General features: G+C 40.5%; 1 pseudogene; it reads left to right on the top strand.

The window, feature by feature from the left end:
* The first annotated feature begins 8,519 nt into the window (after positions 1-8,519).
* Positions 8,520-9,589, top strand: LOC102490738 (ubiquitin domain-containing protein UBFD1 pseudogene; annotated as a pseudogene).
* The last annotated feature ends 1,160 nt before the right edge of the window (positions 9,590-10,749 follow it).

Here is a 10,749-nt window from a genome sequence, read left to right as displayed (position 1 = left end):
AAGAGTAGTCTGGAGTCTGCAATCATTTCTCTGTACTGGACTAGATACAAAACTTATATAGGGGAAGAGGTACATCTAAAAACAAAGAGCAAGTTATTCATTGTCTTGGGGAAAATGAGTAGGAGATCTGGTCATTGTCATCAGTTAGATCACAGGAATACAAGGAGACCTGATAGCATCAGGTGGCAATCACTGCTTGGAGGGCAGTTCCCTTCCAGGCATGCAAGAGAGGGGGCGGAGAGGAGTGACAGACTTCTGTTCCCTGCAAGGGGCTTAAAAACAGACAGTGATTAATGCAGCAGTAAAATAAATGGAGTCAATCAAGACAGTTCTTAGATTCTGGTTAAAAAGTTAGGTGTGGGGACCAGCCAAAGGTGAAATGGTTAAGTCACTGGACTCCCACGCAGTCGACCACAGTGTCAGTCCAGACCCAGTGGCTTAAAACTTACACCAGGCATCTGTGCATGCATGTCCAAAAATCCTGAGAGGAGAATGGAGAAGGGATTGCAACATGGCCACTCCCCCTGGGAGTGATTGCTTTCTGTCTCTCATCTCTCTGTGTCTCTCCAGTGGGCACATGCGCCTGATAGAAAAAAATATCTCTCTTAGGAGAAAACAAACAAACAAACAAACAAAACAGAGTTAGGTGTGGCTTTGTGCTGCTTGAGCTGATAAAATCTTTTTAACTGATCATATAGGAGAAACTGGTAGCATCTTTCCCTTCCCTGTCTCTACACCCAGGGATCTGTAAAAACTCAGCATGGACATTGTGAACTTCCATTAGTTAAGCATTAGGCTCCATATATTGTGAAGGAGGCAAAAGGCTAGGTTCTGTAAGACTTGTGAAGTGAAAGACAGAAATCAAAGACCAAGTTTCCTAAGGTTTAATCTATTCAAATGGACTCTAGGACTAAGTACAATATAAAGTCACTCTGGTTCTTTTAAGGCTTGGTTACACAAGGAATCAGTAGGTGTTATATGAGTCTGTGAATTCATATGAGGTATGTTTAAATTAACAGGGCCACAGCAAAGATCTAAAATTAAAATGCCATGACCAGACCTGAAACAAACAAACATGATCAATGCGAACTTTGATAAATACACCTGAGGTAGTTATTCATCCTACCCTTGGCAACCTTGTCTGTTTATACTTTTGTAATTCTAGGAGCTACACCATCAGGCAGAAAGCTTCACAAACAAGCCACATCAAGGAAAGAGTAGTCTGGAGTCTGCAATCATTTCTCTGTACTGGACTAGATACAAAACTTATATAGGGGAAGAGGTACATCTAAAAACAAAGAGCAAGTTATTCATTGTCTTGGGGAAAATGAGTAGGAGATCTGGTCATTGTCATCAGTTAGATCACAGGAATACAAGGAGACCTGATAGCATCAGGTGGCAATCACTGCTTGGAGGGCAGTTCCCTTCCAGGCATGCAAGAGAGGGGGCGGAGAGGAGTGACAGACTTCTGTTCCCTGCAAGGGGCTTAAAAACAGACAGTGATTAATGCAGCAGTAAAATAAATGGAGTCAATCAAGACAGTTCTTAGATTCTGGTTAAAAAGTTAGGTGTGGGGACCAGCCAAAGGTGAAATGGTTAAGTCACTGGACTCCCACGCAGTCGACCACAGTGTCAGTCCAGACCCAGTGGCTTAAAACTTACACCAGGCATCTGTGCATGCATGTCCAAAAATCCTGAGAGGAGAATGGAGAAGGGATTGCAACATGGCCACTCCCCCTGGGAGTGATTGCTTTCTGTCTCTCATCTCTCTGTGTCTCTCCAGTGGGCACATGCGCCTGATAGAAAAAAATATCTCTCTTAGGAGAAAACAAACAAACAAACAAACAAAACAGAGTTAGGTGTGGCTTTGTGCTGCTTGAGCTGATAAAATCTTTTTAACTGATCATATAGGAGAAACTGGTAGCATCTTTCCCTTCCCTGTCTCTACACCCAGGGATCTGTAAAAACTCAGCATGGACATTGTGAACTTCCATTAGTTAAGCATTAGGCTCCATATATTGTGAAGGAGGCAAAAGGCTAGGTTCTGTAAGACTTGTGAAGTGAAAGACAGAAATCAAAGACCAAGTTTCCTAAGGTTTAATCTATTCAAATGGACTCTAGGACTAAGTACAATATAAAGTCACTCTGGTTCTTTTAAGGCTTGGTTACACAAGGAATCAGTAGGTGTTATATGAGTCTGTGAATTCATATGAGGTATGTTTAAATTAACAGGGCCACAGCAAAGATCTAAAATTAAAATGCCATGACCAGACCTGAAACAAACAAACATGATCAATGCGAACTTTGATAAATACACCTGAGGTAGTTATTCATCCTACCCTTGGCAACCTTGTCTGTTTATACTTTTGTAATTCTAGGAGCTACACCATCAGGCAGAAAGCTTCACAAACAAGCCACATCAATATTTCATTTGAAATTAAGGGGCGTTTAAGAATCTGGATGTTCCTCTTGCTGTTACTCCTATTCTAGAGGACCTGATATCACTGTTGCAGGTTTTATGCCTTTTAAATATGTTCTTTCCGTTCTCTTTTATTTATTTATTTATTTATTTATTGAGAGATTTTTGCTATAGGGTACGTGCACTCACCAGAGAGACAGAGAAACAGAAAGCAAGAAATCAACCCCCAGGGGGATGGCCACGCTGCAATCTCTTCTCCTCCATTCTCCTCTTGGGATCTTGAGCATGCATGCACAGGTGCCCGTGTGAGTTTTAAGCAACTGGGTCGGGGACTTGAGCCATAGTCGACTATGTGGGAGTCCAGTGATGTAACCATTACACCATCTGCTGGCTCCTTTCCTCCTGTCTTTGGAAATTCTATGTATTGACTAAAGATTTTTTTAAGAATTAATTTTATTATCTTTTTTTTTTTTTTTAATTTATAGGGCATGTGCGCTCACCAGAGAGAGAGACAGATAGAGAAAGAAGGAAAGTAAGGGGGCCAGCAGATGGCATAGTGTTTACATCGCTGGACTCCCACATGGCTGACCATGGCTTGAAAAATCATGCCAGATGCGTGTGTGCACCCAAGATCCCAGGAGAAGAATGGAGGAGAAGGGATTGTGGTGTGGCCATCCCCTCTACAAGGTGATTTCTCACCTTATCTCTCACTGTCTCTGTTTCTCTGGTGAGTGCATGTGCCCTAAGGCAAAAACCTCTTTAAAAAAAAAAAAAAAAGAAGGAAAGTAAGAAAGCAAGCACCCAGCTCTAGAACTCAACCATGTCAGCCATGCGGGCCCCTTGACTAAATTCTTTTTAATTATTTTTTTAAGAGAGATTTTTGCTATAGAGCTCATGCACTCACTGGAGAGACAGAGAGACAGAAAGCAAGAAATCACTCCCCAGGGGGGATGGCGATGTTGCAATCCCTTCTCCTCCATTCTTCTCTCAGGATTTTGGGCATGCAAGCACATGTGCCCAGCGTGAATTTGAAGCCACTTGGTCCAGGACTCAAAACGCAGTCAACTACATGATAGTCCAGTGACATACCATTATACCCTCTGCTGGTTCCATGACTAAACTCTTTAATCACCAACTCTGTGCTCTTTTCTATAGCACTTCTGTAGGGATAGCTAACAAGTGCTTATTAATTATATTATATTTATTACCATGTTTCTGTCTTTCCCTCCAGACTATGAGCCCCTTGAGGACAGGAACAGGATCTTTTTAAACTTTCAATCACCTGGACTCAGCGCAGTGGCAGACATGCTGGTGGTGTAAACTGACTTGATTGAATGAATAAGAAAACATTTACCAGATGTTGGAAAAATTTTAACTTACCAATTACATCCTTTCATGTTTAAGTAGAGGAATTCAAGAAATGTTTTCCATATTTAAAACCATTTGCTTAAGTTTAAAACATTTTTCTTCTGAGGTATTCACTTATATAAGCAAAAGACAGTTGTTAAACCTACCAATTCGTTTTCATGGAACATGCAACATTTCTTTCTTTAGGAAATATTAAATTTAATGTATCTTTGGCAAGAGGAAATATAAATATCACTTGAAAAGCTCCTGGAAACCACTGAAGCCTACAGAATAGGAGGGTAGGCAGAAGTCCCCTAAGGGGAGTGACAATGGGATTTGTGGCTTTCTGGGCTGAGAAGAGGGAGGGAGGGTGGGGCTCTTTGTGCATTTTGTTGATTTCCAATTCCTTAAATGTATTCCACTAGTTGGGGGATTAAAAGGTTTACTGGTGAGAATGTCAGTTGTCAAAGGACTGAGGATAGATTCTATAATCCTGTAAAAGAAAGCTCTGGCAGCTTCTCCAACAGGAATCTAGAGATATTGGTATCTCAGAAACAGGAATCTACAGATATTTGCTATCTAAGAAGCAATTTTTCCCACTTTCAATTCTTTTATGACAAGAAACGGCAGTTTACATGAACTTAATTTTTGCATCCCGGCTCTCATACTCAATTTGTAAGGTGTTTTACCTATTTCTCCCTGCAGTTTTTCTTTTCTTTTTTTTTTTTTGGAGAGGTTTTTGCTATAGGGCGCGTGCGCTCGCCAGACAGACAGAGAGACAGAAAGGGAGAAATCAACCCCCAGGGGGGACGCACACGCGCCCAGCGTGAGTTTTAAGCCACCGGGTCCAGGACGCAAACCACGGTCGACTACGTGGGAGTCCATCGACATAGCCATTACGCTAACTGCTGGTCCCTCTCCCTGCAGTTTTATTGGCTTTTGTCTCATATGTATTTTGACTGTCTGTTGTTAGGTGCACACATATTAAGGACTGTTATGCCTTCTTGAAGAATGGAGCCATTTATCATTAGGTACTGTGCTCCTCTTAGGCTGATAATGTTCCTTGTTCTGAAGTCTGCTTTGTCTGAAATAAATACACTTACTCCAGCCTTCTTTTCAATAGTGTTAGCATGCATTGCAGGCTAAATTATGTCCTGTAGTCCCCCCTCAAATTCATACGGTGAAGTTCTAATTCCCAGTACCCCAGAATGTAACTGCATTTGGAGAGAGAGTCTTAAAAAAGGTAATTAAATTGAAATGAGGTCATTAGGGTAGGATCTAACCCATTGCAATTGTTGTCCTTATAAGAAGAGAAAATTTGGACACAGACTGAGGGAAGACCATGTGAAGACATAGGGAGGAAAGGTTTAGAACAGATCCTTCCCTCATGGACCTCAGGAAAAACCATTCTGCCAACACTTGGCTCTTAGATTTCCAGGTTCCAGACTGTGCAAAACAAATCTGTTGTTTAAACTACCCACTCTGTTTTATCTAGTTACGGTAGCCTAGCACACTAACACAGCATGGTATCTCTTTCTCCATCCCATTACTTTCTAACCTGTCTGAGACTTCCTAAGGCTTCTTGTAGGCCACATAACCAGGTGGTTTTTTTGTTTTGTTTTGGTTTTGGTTTTTTTGAGAGGGTTTTACTATAGAGCATGTGCACTCACCAGAAAGAAAGACAGAAAGAGAAAATCACCCCCCCAGGGGAGATGGCCACGCCACAATCCCTTCTCCTCCATTCTCCTCTTGGGACCTTGGGCACACACGCACACACGCCTGGTGTGAGTTTAAGTCACCGGGTCCAGGACTCGAACCACAATAGACTACATGGGAGTCCAGCAACATAGCCATTACTTCAACTGCTGGTCCCAGCAGGTGTTATTTATTTTTACCCACTCTGACAATGAATTAATGTACTGAGCTAATTCACATTTAAAGTGATTTTTGAGGTATTAGCTTTAATATTTACTATGTTCATAACATTCTCAATCCACTGCACTTTATTTGTTTTAAAGATTTATTGCCAGAGGGTGAATGTGCTCCCCAGAGAGAGAGAACGAGAGGGGAAGTGAGAACTTACCCCCCAGGGTGATGGCCATGCCATAATCACTTCCCTTTCAGTCTCCTCTCAAGATTCTGGGATGCACACACATGTGGCCAGCATCATTTTCAAGTCGCCAGATCAGGGGCCCGAACTGCAGTTGACCATGTAGGAACCCAGCACCTTAACCACCACACCACCTGCTGGCCCTCTGTTACACTTTTTCTTTGCTTTTGTTTCTCCTCATTTTCTATTTTCTCTGGTACACCAATTATATTTCTTTTTGAAACTTTTTGGTGGTTGCCATAGAGTTTGTAATATAAATTAAAACTAATCGAAGTCTACTTTAAATTACCACTATTACTTTCCAGGGAGTACAGGTACCTTATAACAATATTCCCAATTCCTCCCTCCCATCTTTTAAAACATGGCTGTCACTCATTTCACTTATCCATATGCTATAACTACCCAATACATTGTTACTGTTATTATTCTGAATAATAGTCGAAAGGCTGAAAAGCACTGGAGGGGCAACAAAACACATACAAAAATTATTATAATAAAACGTAGATAGTGGTGTGTCAAAAAATTCATATTATAAGGTAGTTATTTGGAGAAGGAAGGCATTAAATCTAGAAATTCTAGAAATATTAGGAAAGGCCACACATTTGGGGCAGACATGGAAATACGAGTAAGATTTGGACATGCCAAGAGAAAGGGGCAATTGGTAGAGAATATTTCAGGTGCAAGGCACAGGACAGGATTAGAAAACGGGTTGGGATAAAGAATATTGAGAATTTTAATTTGGTCAGAACAAAAGATGTGTAACAGAGAGTAATGAATGATAAAGTTGGAAAGCAAGGCTGGCCTATTTGGAATTTCTGTTAACTCACATGTCTGCACATCTATCATGTGATACTGACAGTCATGATAATGACTAAGGTACTACAAAATCCAACATGCCTTGTAAATTGTCAAAGTTAAAACACAACTTACTATCATTAGATCCCACATGGATAACTGTGTCTAGCCCCAACGACCGGAAAAATATGCCAGGCACATGAGTGTACATGCCCCAAATCCTGAGAGAATGGAGAAATGGAAGAGAGGTGATTGCAGTGTGACCACATCCCACTGTGGAGTGCTCTCTCTCTCTCTCTCTCTCTCTCTCTCTGGTGAGCACATGTACCCTATGGTAATTTTTTTTAAAGTTTTAAGTGCACATCAAAATTACCCCTGAAAAGTCTTTAAATTGCCTATAAGGTCCATTTAACATAGCTTTATAAATACTATCTCATGCAATAATTCCCAGGAGTACTAAGTCTTGAGAATAACTAAGCAAATTAAATAACAAAAAGAGGAAGGAGGGAAGGGAGGGAAGTTTATAAGCAGCTATCTGGGCATTTAAGCCATTCTACATATAAAATGATTACTAAGTTCCTATATTGGGAATGGAAGATAAGTAGAGAATTCTAGTGTTTGCCCATAGTTGGTTTAATATAAAGTACTTTTTCTTTCTTTCTCTCTTTTTTTAAGTTTTGCCATATGGTATGTGTACTTTCCAGAGAGAGACCGAGGAAAGTGAGAAATCACCCTTCCCCCCACAGAGGGATGGCTATGGCCCAATCCTTTCTCCATTCTTCTCTCAGGATTCTGGGAATGCATGCACATGCATACATACATGCACACATGCCCAGCATGATTTTCAAGCTGCTGGGTCTGGGACTCAAACAGTGGTTAGCCATGTGAGAATCCACTGTCTTAACTATGAAGCCACCTGCTAGCTCCTGATAGAAGGTACTTTTATTTTTTTTTAAAGAACTATTTTATTGAACTTTATTTATTTCAATTTAATGAAAGAGGAACAGAGAGAGAGAGAGAGAGAAAGTGAGAAAGCAAACCATGACGTAGGTCCAGGATTGAACTGTGGTCAGCCATGTGGGAGTCCAGCACCTTTAACCACCACACCGCCTGCTGGCCCTGATACAAGGTACTTTTATTCCTAACATGTGACCAGATTAATTGGTGATGGTGTGTGCATATGTGTACGTTCGTGTGTGCTTATGACTATGTGGTAGTGGGAGATAGGAAAACAGTGGAAAGGTTTAAACACTAAAGTCAGTGAATATGTTACATATAAGTTTTAAATAGTATCAAAGATAGTAGACACAAATGAGATTTCTGTGTTTACAGTAGTTAAAAATCTCTTGAAGGAAAGCAGTTCACCTGGGGACCAGCAGTTGGCATGAGATGGAGGGGCTGGACTCCTACATGGTCAACTGTGGTTTGAGTCCTGGACCTGGAGGCTTGCTTTCTCACTTCCCTTCTCTCTCTCTCTCTCTGGTCAAATTAAAGAACAATAATAATAAATAAAGTTGAGTAAATAATTCTAAAAAAAAAAAAAAGAAAGAAAGAAGAAAGAAAGCAGTTCACCTGATCTAGTTAGGGCATTTAAAGAAAAAGAAGCAGTGTTTTTTTGAAGACTTTGGGGTATAACCAGACCTAAGCAGAGATACAACTAGGCCTTAAGAGTGAAATGATACCAGTAATTTGTACTCAAAACTCTATTTTTTCTCTTTTTAAAAATTATTTTTCTTATTTTTATTTCACTTGTCATTATTATATATTTTCTTAATTTGACCAGAGAGAGAGAAAAAGAGAAAGTAAGAAAGTAAGCTGCCAGATCCAGAACTCGAATCATTGTCAGTCATGTGGGGCCCAGGCCTCAGTCAGCAATCTGATGACACAGGTGGTGCGGGCCAACAGCTTGTGGACCTAAAGATCATCTGGAACAAGACCAAGCATGATGTGAAGTTCCCCCTGGACAGCACAGGTTTCAAGCTCAAACAGAAGATTCATTCGATAGCAGGTCTCTCGCCTGCTATACAGAAAGTCATGTATAAGAGACTCGTTCCCAAGGATAAGACGTTGAGAGAAATGAAAGTGACCGGTAGGGCCTAGATCATGGTGGTTGGCACCACGATAAATGATGCTTTAGCAGTAAACACACCCAAAGATGCTGTGCAGCAGGATGCAAAGGCCAAAGAGAACAAGGAGCCTGTTTGCAGGCAGAAACAACACGGAAAAGTGTTCGATAGAGGAAAACCCGAAGATGTGATGCCATCTGTTAAAGGTGCCCAGGAGTACTTGCCTACAATACCCTTATCTGGTATGTACAATAAGTCTGGAGTAAAAGTGAGACTCACCTTTAAGCTAGAACAAGATCTGCTGTGGATCAGCACTAAAGAGCAAACTGAGAAATTTTCCATGGGCTCCATTAAAAATGTGGTCAGTGGAGACCAGCAGTTGGCATAATGGCTATGTCGCTGGACTTCCATTGTCAAACATGGTTCGAGTCCTGGATCCAGTGGCTTAAACTCATGCGGGGCGTGTGTGTGTGTGTGTGTGTGTGTGTGTGTGCATGCCCAAGATACCAAGAGGAGAATGGAGGAGAAGGGACTGCAGCATGGCCATCCCCCCTGGGGGGGGGGGGTTTTTTTGCTTTCTGTCTCTCTGTCTTTCTGGTGAGCACACGCACCCTATAGCAAAAAAAAAAAAAAAAAAAAAACTCTCAAAAAAAGGGGGTCAGTGAACCTATTCGAGGACACATGATGGCATTTCAATTGGGTCCCACCAAAGCCTCTTACTACTGGGTGTATCGGGTTTCAATTCAATATGTGGATGCAATCAAAGACACTGTGCAGGGGAAATGGCAGTATTTTTTAAAGCACTTTAACCTCTGGCCCAGGAGACTGACCCAAAGTGAAGGACATTGCTAGGAGAGACCTAAAGCATCCCTGAATTTCAGAGTTCTGGAACTTTGTTATAAAAAAAAAAGTCTATACTCAATATAAGGCGATGTGGTAACTGAAGCCAGAGGTGATACACTTTCACCATTAGCTTAATTTTAACTCAAAATCACTGCTTCCCTTTCTTGCAGTCAGCTTCACACCATTTTAAAAGTCAAAATGGTAGAAATGAATAAATTTTAATTTTGAAAAAAAAGCAATTACTTAAATAAATAATTCTTTTAAAAAACGAAAAAAAAGGTGATAGAAATAATTTTAAGGAAGTATCTAGTTCTTGTTCACTCGAGTTTTTGTTTCAAATCAAGAATTGATAGCTCTTTATTTTCCTTTTCTGTTGTGATAAAGTTACATGAAGTACACAAATCATGCATACAGGCTGATGACCTTTCATTTATGTAATCATACTAGATTAATATATAGAGCATTCCCAGCACTCCAGAAAGCACCCCATGCTAAGCCCATCCCAAAGGCAACTTACTACTGCCACTTAATTTTCAACCTTATTTTGTCTCAGTTGACAGTGACAGAATGTACAAAGAAATAGGACATATTTGAAAGTAGGGCAGATATTTCAATAACTTGTGACTAGAGAAAGAGCCTAATGAAAGTAGTGGCTTTAAAACTTTTTAAAAATATGACCTATAGTAAAAAAACCTAATTTTAAAATATTATGACCTAAGACATACATACATTCACTCTCCATAATTTTATACAGTGAAAAACATGTTGCTATGGACTAAATGTGTCTCCAAAAACCCCCAATATGATGATATAGGAGGCAGTACCATTGAGGGGTAATTAAGTAACAAGGGTAGAGTGCTCATGAGTAGGATTAGTGCCCTGATTAAAAAAAAAAAAAAAAAAAGATTCCAGAGAGCTAGCTCTCTATCCACCTTTTTCTGCCATATGAGGATATGATGAGGAGCTACGAGTCTGCAAGCCAGAACCCAACCATGCTGGCAAATGTCCAGCCTCCAGAACTGTGAGAAATAAATTTCTGTTGTCTACACTCCCCAGTCTGTGGTATTTTGTTATAGCAACTCAAACTGAGACATGGCCACCAAGAACTCAGCTGTAAACATCTCTATTCAAGGAACTGGTTAAACTAAAGCTAGAAACTTATTCCCAAT

The sequence above is a fragment of the Tupaia chinensis genome, unplaced genomic scaffold (assembly GCF_000334495.1).
Source record: "Tupaia chinensis unplaced genomic scaffold, TupChi_1.0 Scaffold143795_1, whole genome shotgun sequence".
In the NCBI taxonomy this organism is placed as follows: Eukaryota; Metazoa; Chordata; class Mammalia; order Scandentia; family Tupaiidae; genus Tupaia; species Tupaia belangeri.
The sequence above is the reverse complement of the archived record's forward strand: the minus strand, read 5'-3'. Positions and strand labels throughout refer to the sequence as shown.